The 16,440-nt window shown below is 63.5% G+C and overlaps 1 protein-coding gene across 2 annotated transcripts in view; it reads right to left on the reverse strand.

Moving 5' to 3' along the window:
* Positions 1 to 16,440, reverse strand: part of ADAP1 (ArfGAP with dual PH domains 1) — a 63,559-nt gene that overhangs the window by 13,154 nt on the left and 33,965 nt on the right. The window lies entirely within an intron of this gene.

Here is a 16,440-nt window from a genome sequence, read left to right on the forward strand (position 1 = left end):
CGGGCAAGGGGAAAGGGGACGGGCAAGGGGCAAGGGGAAAGGGGACGGGCAAGGGGCAAGGGGAAAGGGGACGGGCAAGGGGCAAGGGGAAAGGGGACGGGCAAGGGGCAAGGGGACGGGCAAGGGGAAAGGGGACGGGCAAGGGGCAAGGGGACGGGCAAGGGGCAAGGGGACGGGCAAGGGGCAAGGGGAAAGGGGCAAGGGGAAAGGGGCAAGGGGAAAGGGGAAAGGGGACGGGAAAGGGGAAAGGGGAAAGGGGAAAGGGGACGGGAAAGGGGAAAGGGGAAAGGGGACGGGCAAGGGGAAAGGGGAAAGGGGAAAGGGGACGGGCAAGGGGCAAGGGGACGGGCAAGGGGCAAGGGGACGGGCAAGGGGCAAGGGGACGGGCAAGGGGACGGGCAAGGGGAAAGGTGAAAGGGGAAAGGGGAAAGGGGAAAGGGGAAAGGGGAAAGGGGAAAGGGGAAAGGGGAAAGGGGAAAGGGGACGGGCAAGGGGAAAGGGGACGGGCAAGGGGAAAGGGGACAGGGGCAAGGGGAAAGGGGACAGGGGCAAGGGGAAAGGGGACAGGGGCAAGGGGAAAGGGGACAGGGGCAAGGGGAAAGGGGACAGGGGCAAGGGGCAAGGGGATGGGCAAGGGGCAAGGGGCAAGGGGACGGGCAAGGGGCAAGGGGCAAGGGGACGGGCAAGGGGCAAGGGGACGGGCAAGGGGACGGGCAAGGGGCAAGGGGACGGGCAAGGGGCAAGGGGACGGGCAAGGGGCCAGGGGCAAGGGGACGGGCAAGGGGCCAGGGGCAAGGGGACGGGCAAGGGGCAAGGGGCAAGGGGACGGGCAAGGGGCAAGGGGACGGGCAAGGGGCAAGGGGACGGGCAAGGGGCAAGGGGACGGGCAAGGGGATGGGCAAGGGGCTAGGGGACGGGCAAGAGGACGGGCTAGGGGACGGGCAAGGGGACGGGCAAGGGGACGGGCAAGGGGACGGGCTAGGGGACGGGCAAGGGGACGGGCAAGGGGACGGGCAAGGGGCAAGGGGACGGGCAAGGGGCAAGGGGACGGGCAAGGGGACGGGCAAGGGGATGGGCAAGGGGACGGGCAAGGGGCAAGGGGACGGGCAAGGGGACGGGCAAGGGGACGGGCAAGGGGCAAGGGGACGGGCAAGGGGACGGGCAAGGGGACGGGCAAGGGGACGGGCAAGGGGCAAGGGGACGGGCAAGGGGCAAGGGGACGGGCAAGGGGCAAGGGGACGGGCAAGGGGCAAGGGGACGGGCAAGGGGCAAGGGGACGGGCAAGGGGCAAGGGGACGGGCAAGGGGACGGGCAAGGGGACGGGCAAGGGGACGGGCAAGGGGCAAGGGGACGGGCAAGGGGCAAGGGGACGGGCAAGGGGACGGGCAAGGGGACGGGCAAGGGGCAAGGGGACGGGCAAGGGGCAAGGGGACGGGCAAGGGAACGGGCAAGGGGACGGGCAAGGGGACGGGCAAGGGGCAAGGGGCAAGGGGCAAGGGGCAAGGGGACGGGAAAGGGGACGGGAAAGGGGACGGGAAAGGGGACGGGAAAGGGGACGGGAAAGGGGAAAGGGGAAGGGGGACGGGAAAGGGGAAAGGGGAAAGGGGAAAGGGGAAGGGGGACGGGAAAGGGGAAAGGGGAAAGGGGAAAGGGGAAAGTGGAAAGGGGAAAGGGGAAAGGGGAAAGGGGAAAGGGGACGGGAAAGGGGAAAGGGGAAAGGGGACGGGAAAGGGGAAAGGGGAAAGGGGAAAGGGGACGGGAAAGGGGAAAGGGGAAAGGGGAAAGGGGAAAGGGGAAAGGGGAAAGGGGACGGGAAAGGGGAAAGGGGACGGGAAAGGGGAAAGGGGACGGGAAAGGGGAAAGGGGAAAGGGGACGGGAAAGGGGAAAGGGGAAAAGGGAAAGGGGACGGGAAAGGGGAAAGGGGAAAGGGGAAAGGGGAAAGGGGATGGGAAAGGGGATGGGAAAGGGGATGGGAAAGGGGATGGGAAAGGGGAAAGGGGAAAGGGGATGGGAAAGGGGAAAGGGGAAAGGGGATGGGAAAGGGGAAAGGGGAAAGGGGAAAGGGGAAAGGGGATGGGAAAGGGGATGGGAAAGGGGATGGGAAAGGGGAAAGGGGAAAGGGGAAAGGGGATGGGAAATGGGAAAGGGGAAAGGGGAAAGGGGACAGGAAAGGGGAAAGGGGAAAGGGGAAAGGGGAAAGGGGAAAGGGGAAAGGGGAAAGGGGAAAGAAAGGGGATGGGGGACGGGGGACGGGGGACACGGGGACGGGGGACGGGGGACACGGGGACGGGGGACACGGGGACGGGGGACACGGGGGACGGGGGACACGGGGGACGGGGGACACGGGGGACACGGGGGACGGGGACATGGGGGACATGGCGATGGTGGATGGTTGGTGAGGGGTTATGACAGTGGACCAGGGCTGGTGGCCGCAACCCTGGCCCAAGCCAGCCTGAGGACGGCCTGGATGAGCGGGACTCCACCTGTCCTTTAACAGCCCCCAGGGACCCTCCCCACCCTGGGTGGACATGGCCAGAGCCGCCATGGGCAGAGGCAGGGCTGGGTCCAACCTCGTGCTGCCCAGGAGGACCAGGCTGGCCTCCTCCCTCCTCCGTCCATAGCTGCTGGGTCCAGGTGGTGCCATCCCCTCTTTTTTCAGGAAAGCTCATCTAAGGGGAGTCCAGCCCAAGCCCTCATCTCCGCCTGCGGCCTCACGCACACCACACAGCCACAGAAAAGTAGCCCGGGCATCCCCCTGGGAGCCTAAGCACCTGGACACGCCACCTTCTGTGGCAAAACACACCGTGCACACGTGGTTAAGACACTGCTATGGCAGACGATCACAGGGGAGAGAGGCAGAGATATGAGGACACGAGGGAAGGGGACGTGGCCGTGGAAACTGAGGCCAGAGGGGGCCCCAGAGCCCAGGAGTGCCGGGGAGAGGCCAGAGGACCTGTCCTGAGCCCAGAACCAGCTCTGCCCACTCCGAGTCTCGGGCCTGTGGGATCGTCCTGGAGCTCTGCCAGAGCTGTGGGAGAATAAACACGTGTGGCTTCACGTCACTAAGCTGCGGTCAGTGACCCACGTGTGGCCACTCAGAGGGGCGTTCCCATCCCCCCCAGGCCCCGCTCCCACTTCTGCTCCCTGTCCGTGGTTCCTATCGCTGCCCGTCCTTTCTCCTGCTCTAGAACTCTGTGTCCTGCGGACTCAGATGCAGGTTCTTCTATGGCCCTGGCTGTCCCGTCCCAACAGCATGTGGCTTGCAGCATCCGTGTCCTGGGCTCCGTCTGCCAGGCCTTGGGTCGCGTGCAGGTCCCGCCGTTGGCAGCAGCTGCGTGGCCAGGGTTGAGTGGGTCCTCAGTGGGTGCCACCTCTCCCGGGGTCACGGGGCCGTCTGCCAAGCATCCCCAGTGGGCGCTGCCTCTCCGGAGGTCGCGGGGCCGTCTGCCAAGCATCCCCAGTGGGCGCTGCCTCTCCTGGGGTCGCGGGGCCGTCTGCCAAGCATCCCCAGTGGGCGCTGCCTCTCCGGAGGTCGTGGGGCCGTCTGCCAAGCATCCCCAGTGGGCGCTGCCTCTCCTGGGGTCGCGGGGCCGTCTGCCGAGTGTCCGTGGGCCCTTGCCGGGATCGTGGGGCCGTCTGCTGAGCATCCGTGGGCCTGTCCGTGACCCCTCAGTGACTTCAGAGAGCACTTGCTTGGGGACAGCATCCCGTCCTGCTGGCCATGTGGCCTGGGAGCCCCGGTCACCTGAGGGCAGGGGCTGCTGACCTGAGCCACAGGGACGCGAGGGGGCTGTGGGCTCCAGGCGGGGCTAAACAGCCCCCTGCAGCAGCCAACAGGCCAGACAGAGGCTCAGATTCCAGACACCGCCCGTCAGCCCTGACCACCAAGCCCCCTACTCCCTGACATCCCCTCCCCAGCTCAGACAGCCCCATCCCGACACCAGAGACCAGGGGCTATTTTCTCTGCTGAGATGCAAGCCATAAAACGCCTGGCGTCGGGGAGGGGACAGCTGGTGCCCTCGGGGAGGGGACAGCTGGTGCCCTCGGGGAGGGGGCCCTGGGCTATCTTGGATGGTGCCAGACGGGGCCTGCTCCCCGCACTGCCCGGAGCTCCCCGCTTCCCAAGCCTCTGCAAGGCTGCCGCCCCAGCCCCGTGCGCACAGCAGCAGCCAGGAACCCCCTTCCCATGGAAGAACCCCCTTCTCCTGCTTCTCGCTGTGAGAGCGAGGCCACCAGTGTCCCTCAGACCCAAGTAGGGCCTGCTCAAAACGCCTGTTGACTCAGTGAGCCCCTGCCCAGGCACAGCTGGGTGTCCCCACGGCTCTGCCTCCAACATCAGGACCTCTTTGGACGCGGCGCTTCGTGGCTGAGGGTGGACGCCAAGAAGTGCCCGGGGAGGCATCGCAGCAGCAGGCCCAGCGGCGCTTCCCGGCCTGCCGCTCACGGCCTTGTGTGCACCCCGGGGAGCCTCCAAGGCGTGCGTGTCCGTGTCACCAATGCAGACGACAAGTTTGGGCCACCTCGCCCACGGGGGCTGGAGCTGGCTGGGTCCAGTGTGTCGGCTCCACAGACCCCTGCCCAGGACACAGCGGGGGCCCCTTTCAGCGACTGGGCTCCAGAGGCCACAGGGTGGGGACGCACCCCTGCCATGCCCGCCGCGCCCAGCAGGTGACAGCAGTGCTCCGGGAAGCGCGCAGGCCGCGGGGTCCAGGAGGCCACTGCCCCTCTGCACGCGCGCGGCAGCTCCGGTGTTCTCGGGGTCCAGACGCCAGCGGGAACCCCGGTCCTCCCGACAGCAGGCGCCAGGACGCCGCGTTCCAGGGGCAATCACGGCGCAGGAGTGTATTTCAGGACGGTGCTGGCCACGGTCCCGGACGCGCCCCACGCCCAGTCCAGACCTCAGGCTGAGCCTCTGCTCACCCCATGCCTGGCCAGCCCCTTGGCCTTGCTGGGGAGGGCCAGGACCTCAGGGGCCTGCAGCCCCCTGTCGGCGCCAACAACAGCCAGTGAGACGGGGCTTCTCCCCACAGAGCAGCCCCTCACACGGCAGCGTCCTGGACAGCCGGGTGGGCTGCGGCCAGAAATGGCCATTTTCTCTTAAAGGACTCGTGATTCCTGGGGCAGGACTCGACCAGCATTCATCAAACACCTACTGCGTGCCGGGCCCACTGTGTGCCAGGTCTTGTCCCATCTGTGGGGAGCTGGGTCCAGTCGACACCCCATGCCCTGCTCAGACGCCTCTGAGGAGCCCTTCTGCCCACCGCACGGCTAAGAGCAGGAAACATGCTCAGCATCGCCCTGACCCACGAGAACGGCAAAACCAAACCAGTGCACACACACAGGCGCCCGACTGTGGGCGGGGACGCCGGCCCTTCCACGCTGCCCGTGGGGATGTAAGGTGCCCCAGTCCCTGGAAAGCTGCCAGGCCGTTTCTTCCACCACAGTGAAGCACGCACATCACGTGCCTCAGAGAGAAGTGAAATCCGAGGAAACAGGAACAGCCTTCACATAACGCCCACACCCGTTTACGAGGCTTTTCCCCCCCACCCCCACCCAGGCTGGAGTGCAGGGGCGCTATCACCGCTCACTGCAGCCTTGACCTTCCAGGCTCAAGTGATCCTCCAGCCTTGGCCTCCCGAGTAGCTGGGACCACAGATGCACGCCACCACACCTGGCTAAGTTTTGTATTTTTTTGTAGATGGGAGCTCACTGCGTTGCCCAGGCTGGTCTCGAACTTCTGACCTCAGGTGACCCTCCTGCCTCTACTCCCACCATACTGGGGTTGCAGCGTGAGCCCCACGCCTGGCCCGAGACTGCTGGGTCTTGGATTTGTCAGAGCTGGAACTGCACTCTAAATAGGATATGCAAAGTAGATGTAAATCACACCTCAGGTATGTGATTTATATGCTAATTGTCTTGTAAACTGGGGCAGGGAAGCACATGGCCCTGCTCTGAGTGACAGCTCACAGGGTGGTGGGCCCTCTGGGGTGGGAACTGGTTCCCCATATCTCATGGGGCCTCTGGCCTTCCACAGGGAGGGGTGCACCATGGATGGGTGGCCTCTGAGAACGGGGCCAAGGCCCTGATCACTGCACCCCGGCCGTCCCTGTGAAGGGCCTGGACCTGGCTTCCGGCCTTTGGGTCCTAGTGGCTCCTGCCCTCCCCCAGGAGGCAAACACTGGAGCCCATGGCAGAGCAGCGTCTCCTTACTGGGTAAGGCCTTAGAGTTGAAGGCCTCCTCTGTGAGCCCGAACAGGGCTCCGTCTCTCTCTGCCCAGCCCGTCCACCCACGCTCTCCAACCCATTAATGCACCTTCTCCAGGTTGGTGCATCTGGGGCCGGCAGAGGCTGAGAACCATTGGGCCGTATCCTGCGGAGGGCTCCAGGTCCCAGCTTCGCCCTGCGTGGGGCTCTCTCTCCAAACAGCCAGGACAGGGAGGCTTCCCTGCTCCCAGGGGTGAGGCCAGAGGGTGGACGAGGGCTCCTGGGGTCAGCTCTCACCCTGTTCCTGTTCTCATACAGCCCCCAGCACGGGGCCTGGCCCCCGACAGGCCTGGAGAGACCCCCCCGACTCACACACGGGTTCACAGTTTCCACAGCGCCTTCCTGCCCAGAGTGACGTGTGGATGCCCCCATCCCCGCCAGGCTGCCCAGGCGGCAGGAGGGGCCACCCTCAGGGCCAAGTCAGCCCCAGGGTACCCCCCTCCCCAAGCCCGAAACCCTGAGGCCCCCACACAGGGGCCCCAGCGCCCAAGGACAGCGAACCCTGACTCCTGTAAGACAAACATGCCAGGAAGGGGGCGGGGGTCCCACAGAGGGCCAGGAAGGGGGCGGGGGTCCCACGGAGGGCCAGGAAGGGGGCGGGGGACCCACGGAGGGCCAGGAAGGGGGCGGGGGACCCACGGAGGGCCAGGAAGGGGGCGGGGGACCCACGGAGGGCCAGGAAGGGGGCGGGGGTCCCACGGAGGGCCAGGAAGGGGGCGGGGGACCCACGGAGGGCCAGGAAGGGGGCGGGGGACCCACGGAGGGCCAGGAAGGGGGCGGGGGACCCACGGAGGGCCAGGAAGGGGGCGGGGGACCCACAGAGGGCCAATAAGGGGGCGGCGGACCCACGGAGGGCCAGGAGCCGACATCCACCCAGAGAGGGGCAATGGGGCAGCCCTACCACCTCTGGCCAGGCCCCAAACACCCATCCCCCCGAGGGGCAGCCCCACAGCTCTGGCCTGGCCCCAAACACCAGTCCCCTCATGGGCCACCTAAAGCCTCGCGATGCCTGCGAGGAACGGCTGGTGATGTTCCCAGTAGCGCCCTCGTGCCGCACACCATCGTCCCCACTATATGGACAGGGAAACCGAGGCCCCAGACCTCGTGCACAGCCCCAGCCCCCTCCTGGGCTCCGTCTGCCCTGTGATATTTAGGGCAACGGTTGGCCCATCCCTGCCTGGTACCACCAGGAGGGGCCGTCCTGAACCACAGGGGAACCACAGAAGCTCCGACAGGAGCACGGGGTCCGGAGCCTAGAGCAGGAAGCCCCGCGTCTCAGCGAGGCCAGGGCCTGGCCCTCAGGACAACATGAGGCATTGTCCAGGCCCCTGTGAAAGCCGCCATTGAGGCTGCGGCCCGAGGCGGGGCCAGCCCGCGGTGGGAGCAGCTGTCACCAGGGTCACCCCCAGGGGCAGGCGGGGGGTAAGGCTGGCTCAGACACAAGGATAAACCCCCACATCTGGGGGAGGGGTGTGGCGCATCCCCACGCCGTGACCTTGGCTCAGGGAGGCGGCGCAGAGGGTTGGGGAGCCCTGCTGGCTCAGCGGGCTGAGGTTCACCTGGGGCCACAGCGACGCACCTTCCGCTACGCACCGACACCAAGGGCTTCTCCCCCGGTCCTTTGTCATCAAAGAGCATCTTGGGGAGACACAGCGGCCACAGAAGGGCTTCCCTGCCACAGGTTACCGCAACGTGCACCTTGAGAGGTGTTTCCGCTTCCCTCACTCCTCCTGCATTTATTATATTTTGATACGGAGTCTTGCTGTTGCCCAGGCTGGAGTGCAATGGCGTGATCTTGGCTCCCTGCAACCTCCGCTTCCCAGGTTCAAGTTATTCTGTCTCAGCCTCCTGAGTAGCTGGAGCTACCATGCCAGGCCTATTTATTTATGTTTTAAGACAAGGTCTCTCTCTGTGGCCCACGCTGGAGTGCAGTGGTGCAATCACAGCTCACTACAGTCTTGACCTGCTGGGCTCAGACCATCCTCCCACCTCAGTCTCCTGAGTAGCTGGGACCACAGGCGCCTCCATGCCAAGCTAATTATTAAACTTTGTCTTGAGACGGAGTCTCCCCACGTTGCCCAGGCTGGTCTTGAACTCCTGGCTCAAGCAACCCTCCCACCTTGGCCTCCCAGAGTGCTGCAATGACAGGCGTGAGCCCCGGTGCCCGGCCTTCTTTTGTATTAACTGGAATTCGTGTGCAAAGGCTGCTGGCCTTCTCCCCTTCCCTTTTTTTTTTTTTTTTGAGACGGAGTCTCGCTCTGTCGCCCAGGCTGGAGTGCAGTGGCGCGATCTAGGCTCACTGCAAGCTCCACCACCTGGGTTCACGCCATTCTCCTGCCTCAGCCTCCCGAGTAGCAGGGAGTACAGGCGCCCGCCACCATGCCCGGCTAATTTTTTTGTATTTTTAGTAGAGACGGGGTTTCACCGTGTTAGCCAGGATGGTCTTGATCTCCTGACCTCGTGATCCTCCTGCCTCGGCCTCCCAGAGTGCTGGGATTACAGGCGTGAGACACCGTGCCCGGTCCTCCCCTTTCTCTTTACTTGTTCCATTCTTTATGTATATGTCTATGGACTTGGGGGCGTGTACCTTGCTCCCTGGTTATAATCCCCTTATACCATCTTCCTTTTGTTGCTCAAATTACTCCTCCAGCTTTAGCCATTAAAAGCTCCTTCAGAGGCCAGGTGTGGTGGCTGATGCCTATAATCTCGGCACTCTGGGAGGCCGAGGCGGGCGGGTCACCTGAGGTCAGGAGTTCCAGACCAGCCTGGCCAACATGATGAAATCCTGTCTCTACTAAAAATATAAAAATTAGCCGGGCATGGTGGGGGGCGCCTGTAGTCCCAGCTACTCAGGAGGCTGAGGCAGGAGAATGGCAGGAACCCGGGAGGTGGACGTTGCGGTGAGCTGAGACCGCACCATTGCACCACAGCCTGGGCAACAGAGCAGGAAAAAACAAACAAAAACAAACTCCTCCAGAAAAGCCCGGTGGTGATCCTTCCTTTTGGGTGGCCTAACAGAGGGATGGAGTGGGGCTCCCCCTTCCTCAGCCATGGTCCTGGGTGGCGTGGCCCACACACAGGACATCTGGGGCCCCCACCCTGTGAGAACAACCCGGCCATTTCCACCCACAGCCAAGGTGCAGGCTGTGGGCACTGGGCGTGGCACAGCCTCTGGGAGTTCTTGGTTCCGGCTCATTCCGGGGCAGACCTGCAGCCACTCCTCTGTGCAGAGCGGGAGCCGCCTGGCCCAGGCCTCACCTGGCCAACGTGGGGTTGGGGGTATGGCAGGCCCTTCCCAAGCCCCAAGCTTCCCCTTCCTCCCGGGCCCTGCCGCAGGGACTTCTATATTTCCCTGTGGTCGCGAGGTGTCGCCACTGCCGTGATAAAGGGCTCTGGTGGCAAAGCCAGGGAGCAGGGCAGGAACGCCGCCGGGAATCCCCAGTGCACTCTGGGAGGGGTTGGGAGGCCCGGGAACTGCCAACTGGCGCTGGAGCCCTGTGGAGGAGGCTCTGCCCACAGGGCCGCCCCAGAGAGGAGGACACGCCCTCTCCTGCTGCTGCACCCACCCAGACATGGGCTCAGGGTGGGGGCCATGGGGAGGCTTGGGGGGTCCCTGAGGTCTAACCCTGAGCACCAGATGGACACCTGCTCCCTCATCCATCCAGCAAAGGGCAGGCAGGACCTAGGGTTCCAAATAGCAGCGGGCAGCTAGGTCTGTGGGAGAGGTGCCCTGGAGCCCCTGAACACACAAGGAGACAGGCAGGGCGTCTCACAGGGCCCTGGAACCCCGCCCTGCGCAGCACCCAGAGACAGCAGCCTGGAGCACAGACAGTCACCGCCTGCTGGTCCCCAGGCACTTGGCCGTCTGAAGCGGCCAGGCCTTCGTGCCTACTGACCAGGCTGCAGGGGCAGGGTAGAGGGGAGGCTTCAAGGAGGGGTGAGCCCTGCCCTGAGCAGGTGGGTGTCAGTGGGACCTGAGCACAGGGCCATACGGCTCAGGCACCTCTGGGTCCCTGGGATCCCAGCAGCCTCCCTGCAGCCGGGGCTCTGGGGCCCGAGGCCCTCTGGCTGGTGTGCCTGGTGCCTCCTGCGCGACCTGGAAGGTGCCGTGGCCCAAGGGTGGCTAGTCAAAGGCCTCGGTGGAGGCAGGGACAGACCCACGCCCCCAGGGCCTGCAGACACCCGGGATTCTGTTGCTATGACTTTCCGGGCCCTGCGGGGAAGGGTGGGACAGGCAAGTGAGGAGGTGGCAGTGGTAGCATTCCGGGTAGCAACAGCCTTAAAGAAACAGGATGGTGCCAGGCGCGGTGGCTCACGCCTGCAATCCCAGCACTTTGGGAGGCCGAGGCAGGTGGATCACGAGATCAGGAGTTCGAGACCAGCCTGGCCAACATGGTGAAACCCCATCTCTATTAAAAAAAGAAGAAAAAAAATAGAAAAATTAGCTGGGCGTGGTGGTGCGCACCTGTAATCCAGCTATACAGGAGGATGAGGTAGGAGAATCACTTGAACCCAGGAGGTGGAGGTTGCAGTGAGCGGAGATTGCACCACTGCACTGCAGCCTGGGCGACAGAGCTAGACTCCATCTCAAGACAAAAACAAAAACAAAAAAAACAGGACGGAATAGGAATGCTGGGTTAAAGGCCTCCATGCCAGCAGTGGCTGCAGCTGCTGGACCTTTAGTGGGAGCAGAGGTGAGGGCCTGGGGTCTTATCCACTCAACAGGAGCCCCCAGAGGCCTGGGGAGCCGGTGCTCAGAGATAAGGAGGCCTCTGGAGACAAGGCCAGCACTGAAGGTCGCCCACCTGCCTGGGAGGGAGGAGGCCGAGGAAGGAGGCCGAGGAAAGGTCTGGAAGTCTCCTACGCACCCCTTCCAGTGTGAGAGAGGTTTCTCTTTCAGGGACGGCATATCCAGACACCACCTTCAACACCAATGACCCTGCAGTGGAGAGGAGACCCGGTGGGACAGGTGGGGCCCCAGCACTCCCAGCTGCCAGCCTCAGGCTTCAGCTCCCAGGACTGCCTGCAGCCTCCAAAAGCAATGCACGGGACCCTGAGCAGGCTCTGAGGGAGCCACAGGCAGCAGCCGCTCTGGAGGGATAGGAGCCTTCCCCTCGGCTCGGGTGCCTCATGCCCTCCCTGCAGCTTTACACCCTTGGCCCCGGTCCCACCTCCATGGCCCTCCTCAGAGCTCTCCAGCCTCGCCTGAGTCTTCCTGTGCATAGGGAGACAGCAGCCACACACTCTGGAGCAGCCGCAGTCTACGACCCCATGCCCTCCGCAAGAGGCTGCCACCCTGCTGCCAGGTAACACCTGGCCACGGCACTCACGGCACCTTCACAAAGGGCTGGCCCTGCACTCACACCTGCACACCTCACCTGTACACCTCGCCTGTGCATCTCACCTGTGCCGCACTCACCCGTACATCTCATCCGTGCACCTCACCCGTGCCGCATGCACATTGTGCACCTCCCCACCATCCTCACACCTGTCCAGGGGAGACAACAGACGGCGCAGCCCATGGGGCCTGGTCTCCACAGGCAGATCATGAGCCTGGCGCTGCGGACGTGGCCGCCCCGCCTGGCCTGGTATGAGAAGCGGCCATTCCCTCAGCGTGGGCTTCAGAGGCCGGCAGGCAAGGCCAAGGCCTTGGGCTCCGACCCTACGAGCAAGCATGTGCCTGAAAACCTCTGCCCCGACTCTACCCTGCTGGGAGGCCTCTCCCTCCCTCCAACCCCTGCCCGAGGGTCACACAGGAGGCTTTAGCTCATCTCAAATGCTCTCAAGGGAATATCTCAGACAACAGCAAAGGCAGGAATGGGATTCCAGTGGGGCAGGAATGGGATTCCAGTGGGGCAGGAACGGGATTCCAGTGGGGCAGGAATGGGATTCCAGTGGGGCAGGAACGGGATTCCAGTGGGGCAGGAACGGGATTCCAGTGGGGCAGGAACGGGATTCCAGTTGGGCAGCCCCGGGCCTGGGGCAGGAGGCGTCTTGGGTCACCAGGCCTGTCACCACCTCCTGGCCCTGAGCCCAATGACACCCATATACCCCTGCAGAACCCATGCCCACTGCCAACGAGACGCTGTCTGCCACCCGCCTGCAGAACCTGCGCCCAATTTCCACGAGATGCCGTCTGCCACCTGCCTGCAGAACTCACGCCCACTGCCCACGAGACACTGTCTGCCACCTGCACGCACCCCCACTTCTGGAGCCCAGACCCGATCTTCCCCAGAAGGGCCACTCCAGGGGCCAGAGGCAGGCACGCCACCTAGGGTGCCACGTCTCCCAAGTCACATCCCGGCCCGACCAGTCAGAGGTGATGAGACAGGGACTTTTTCCAACACTTCTGTGAGCCACACCTGACCTTTCCCGGCAGCCCGGGAGAGCAGGGATGTAAAACCCAAACTTGCCGAAGGAGGTGGCCACCAGGAGGATTGGTGCCAACCTAGAGACGCAAAACTAGGAGATGGAGGTGCTGAAACCAGGTCCCAACAACACCAGCTAAACCCCTAGATCAAGCTGTGCCCTGTTATTCCAGTCAATCCATTTCCAGTTTTGCTGACACCCAGTGAAGTTGGATTTTCCATCCTTTACAACCAGAGGGTTCTGATACAAGAACAGACACAAAACTCAGTCCTGTGGTCACGCCAGCCCAGCCCATGCCTGCCTCTGAAATGAGGCCACGTGCCACCTTGATACAAATTGCTAAGATGTTTCTGCCAAGGGAAACAGAGGGGCTCTGGGGTGATTCTTTGGGGGTTTAAGGCAGGAGTGGAGCGAGGGGTGTGCTGGGTGCTGAGCAGGCCCAGGTGCCCGCGTGTTCATCCCGACCGTTTCTTGCTCTCTCCCTCACACACACAGGGATTCTTGAGAGGAAGAAATTGCTGTCTGGGTGGACAGTAATTGAATCAGCGCCTGCACAGGCCGGCTGTGTGCCAAGTGGGGGTTGGTGGGGGGCAGGAGCCGCCCTGGAGGAGGGCAGAGCCGACAGGGCCGCTGCAGGAGACCCCAGCCTGACCTGGGGAGGTGCCTCGCTCAGGCCTGGGGCAGCCTCCCAGCAGTCACCCCTGCTCACCCCACGCCACCCCCGGGAGAAAATCCACGGTCCTGAAAGAGCCCAGGGAGGTGCACGGGAGCGGGGTGCAGTGCCAGCTCTACCAGGGAGGGCCGGGAGGGGTTGGAGCACTGGGGGTCAGGGGCTTCTCCACTGACCCCACCTACAACGCCAGGACTGTGTTCAGCCATTTCAGGGCCGCCTCTCTTTCACAAATTTTGAGACAGACTTTTGCTCTGCCGCCCAGGCTGGAGTGCAGAGGCGCAATCTAGGCTCATTGCAACCTCCGCCTTCCAGGTTCAAGCGATTCTCCTGCATCAGCCTGCCGAGGAGCTGGGATTACAGGCACCTGCCACCACACCTGGCTAATTTTTCTATTTTTTAGTAGAAACAGTTTTGCCACATTGACCAGATTGGTCTCGAACTTGTGGTCTCAAGTGATCCATCCGCCGGCCTCGGCCTCCCAAGGTGCTCTTTTATTCTTGGGGTGAGATTCACAAATACGATTCATCTTTTTTCTTGTTACAGACACACTCTCACTCTGACGTCCAGGCTGGAGTGTAGTGGTGCAACCTTGGCTCACTGCAGCCTCCGCCTCCCAGGCTCAAGAGATCCTCCCGCCTCAGTCTCCCAAGTAGCTGGAACCACAGATGTGCACCAACCACGCCCAGCTAATTTTGCATTTTTTGGTAGAGTCCAAAAAATGAGCAACATGGGGTTTCGCCACGTTGCTCAGGCTGGTCTTGAACTCCTGAGATCAGGAGATCTGCCCGCCTTGACCTCCATAAAGTGCTGGGATTACAGGTGTGCGCCAACCGTGCACAGCTAATTTTTGTATTTTTAGTAGAGACGGGGTTTCAACCATGTTGGCCAGGCTGGTCTCAAACTGCTGACTGCAACGGATCCACCTGCCTCCCAAACTGCTGCAACCACAGGCGTGAGCCACCGCGCCCGACCCCTTTTTTGTTTCTAAGACAGAGTCTTGCTCTGTCACCCGGGCTGGAGTGCAGTGGTGCAAACACAGCTCACCGTAGCCTCACATTTCTGCACGTAAGGGCTGCTTCTGCCTCAGCCTCCCGAGCAGCTGGGACTACAGGTGGTGCCACCATATCCAGCTAATTTTTTCTTTTTTTTTTTAAAGGGAGGGCATCTTAGATGTTGCCCAGGCTTGTTTGACCACCAGCGATCCTCCTGCCTTGGCTTCCCAAAGTGCTAGGATTACAGGCCTGAGACACGGCTCCCGACCTCGTGTTCCGCCATTCCAGGGCAGCCTCTCTCTTACACAAGGGCAGTGGGGGCAGTGCTGGGGTTGCAGGTCCGGGCCCTGGGGGCTGCTTCCTTCCTCATGTGGCCATGACCAGCAGCACCAAACATCCCCATCCAGCCTCTGGACCCCGCCCCGCCTGTGCTGACGTTCAGAACCAGGCCCTAGGGCTAGGCTTGCCTCGGTTTCCCTGTCGACACGGTGGAGGAAGGGGCACTCAGGAAGCTCCAGTGTGCAGACGCCCAGCTGCCCTGGGGAAAAAACCACTCAAGGCCCCCAGTCCCCAAGCCCACCTCCTACAGAGCAGACAGGAGGAGGAAGCCAGCCCACCCGGCTGGGGGCTCCAACTCAAAGCCCCAGGGTTTAAATGAGATGCCAGGAGAAGCAGGAGTTGGGGGCTGCTGGGGGGCACAGCCGGAGGCTTGGCCAGCTGAGCAGCACTGGGGAGACCGAGGCTGGGGTGGGGAGACCGAGGCTGGGGTGGGGAGACCGAGGCTGGGGTGGGGAGACCGAGGCTGGGGTGGGCTGGCCTCCCAGGCCCCCATGGCACTGCCTCCCAGCGCCCACCTCCACAGCCCCGCCAGCCCACGAAGCTCCAAGACGCTGCCTGGATGTCTCTGCCACCCCGAGGGCCCCCAACGGCACCCAGGCAGGCCCAGAGGAGGTGGAGGCCACAGGCCGGGGTTGCACCCTCCCCACCTGCAGCACAGTGTTGCCACACAGAGGACGCCCTCATGCCCCTCACCCGGGCCTTCAGGTCCTGCCCACACTGCTCGAGACAGGGGTCCCTGCAGGCCACCCCTGAATGGAAGCGGGTGGCCACCACCAGCAGAGGAGGGGCCAGCCACGGCCCCACGGGGTCCCCATGCACCCCACTCCTTCAGGGCTGGACTGTAGACAGCTGTAGGGACCCCATGCCCCCAGTCACCTCACTCAGAGTCAGAGGGCAAAACAGGTCCGGGGAGTTCCAGGGACGCGGGTTCAAACTCATGAGCGTGTTACCCAGGTTAATAATGACTCTGTCCACACGAGAGGGAGGGAGGGAAGGAGAGAGAGAGGGAGAGACAGAGATAGAGAGAGGATGAGATAGACATGAAGAGAGAGGAAGAGAGACAGAGGATGAGAGACAGACACAAAGAGAGAGTAAGAGAAACAGACACAGAGAGATAAAGAGAGACAGAAGGAGAGAGAGAGAGATAAAGACAGGGGAGAAAGACAGAGACAGGTGGGGGTGGGTGGGAGAGCCGGGGAGGAGAGACGGGGAGAGGGAGGGAGATGGGGGGGAGAGGGAGGGAAATGGGGGGGAGAGGGAGGGAGATGGGGGGAGAGGGAGGGAGATGGGGGGGAGAGGGAGGGAGATGGGGGAGGGAGGGAGGGAGATAGGGGGAGGGAGGGAGATGGGGGAGGGAGAGAGGGAGATGGGGGAGGGAGAGAGGGAGATGGGGGAGGGAGAGAGGGAGATGGGGGAGGGAGAGAGGGAGATGGGGGAGGAAGAGAGGGAGATGGGGAGGGAGATGGGGAGGGAGATGGGGGAGGGAGGGAGGGAGATGGGGGGAGGGAGGGAGGGAGAGAGGGAGATGGGGGAGGGAGGGAGGGAGATGGGGGAGGGAGGGAGGGAGATGGGGGAGGGAGGGAGGGAGATGGGGGAGGGAGGGAGGGAGATGGGGGAGGGAGGGAGATGGGGGAGGGAGGGAGGGAGATGGGGGGAGGGAGAGAGGGAGATGGGGGGAGGGAGAGAGGGAGATGGGGGGAGGGAGAGAGGGAGATGGGGGGAGGGAGAGAGGGAGATGGGGGGAGGGAGAGAGGGAGATGGGGGGAGGGAGAGAGGGAGATGGGGGGAGGGAGAGAGGGAGA

The sequence above is a fragment of the Gorilla gorilla genome, chromosome 6 (genome assembly GCF_029281585.2).
Source record: "Gorilla gorilla gorilla isolate KB3781 chromosome 6, NHGRI_mGorGor1-v2.1_pri, whole genome shotgun sequence".
Classification (NCBI taxonomy): domain Eukaryota; kingdom Metazoa; phylum Chordata; class Mammalia; order Primates; family Hominidae; genus Gorilla; species Gorilla gorilla.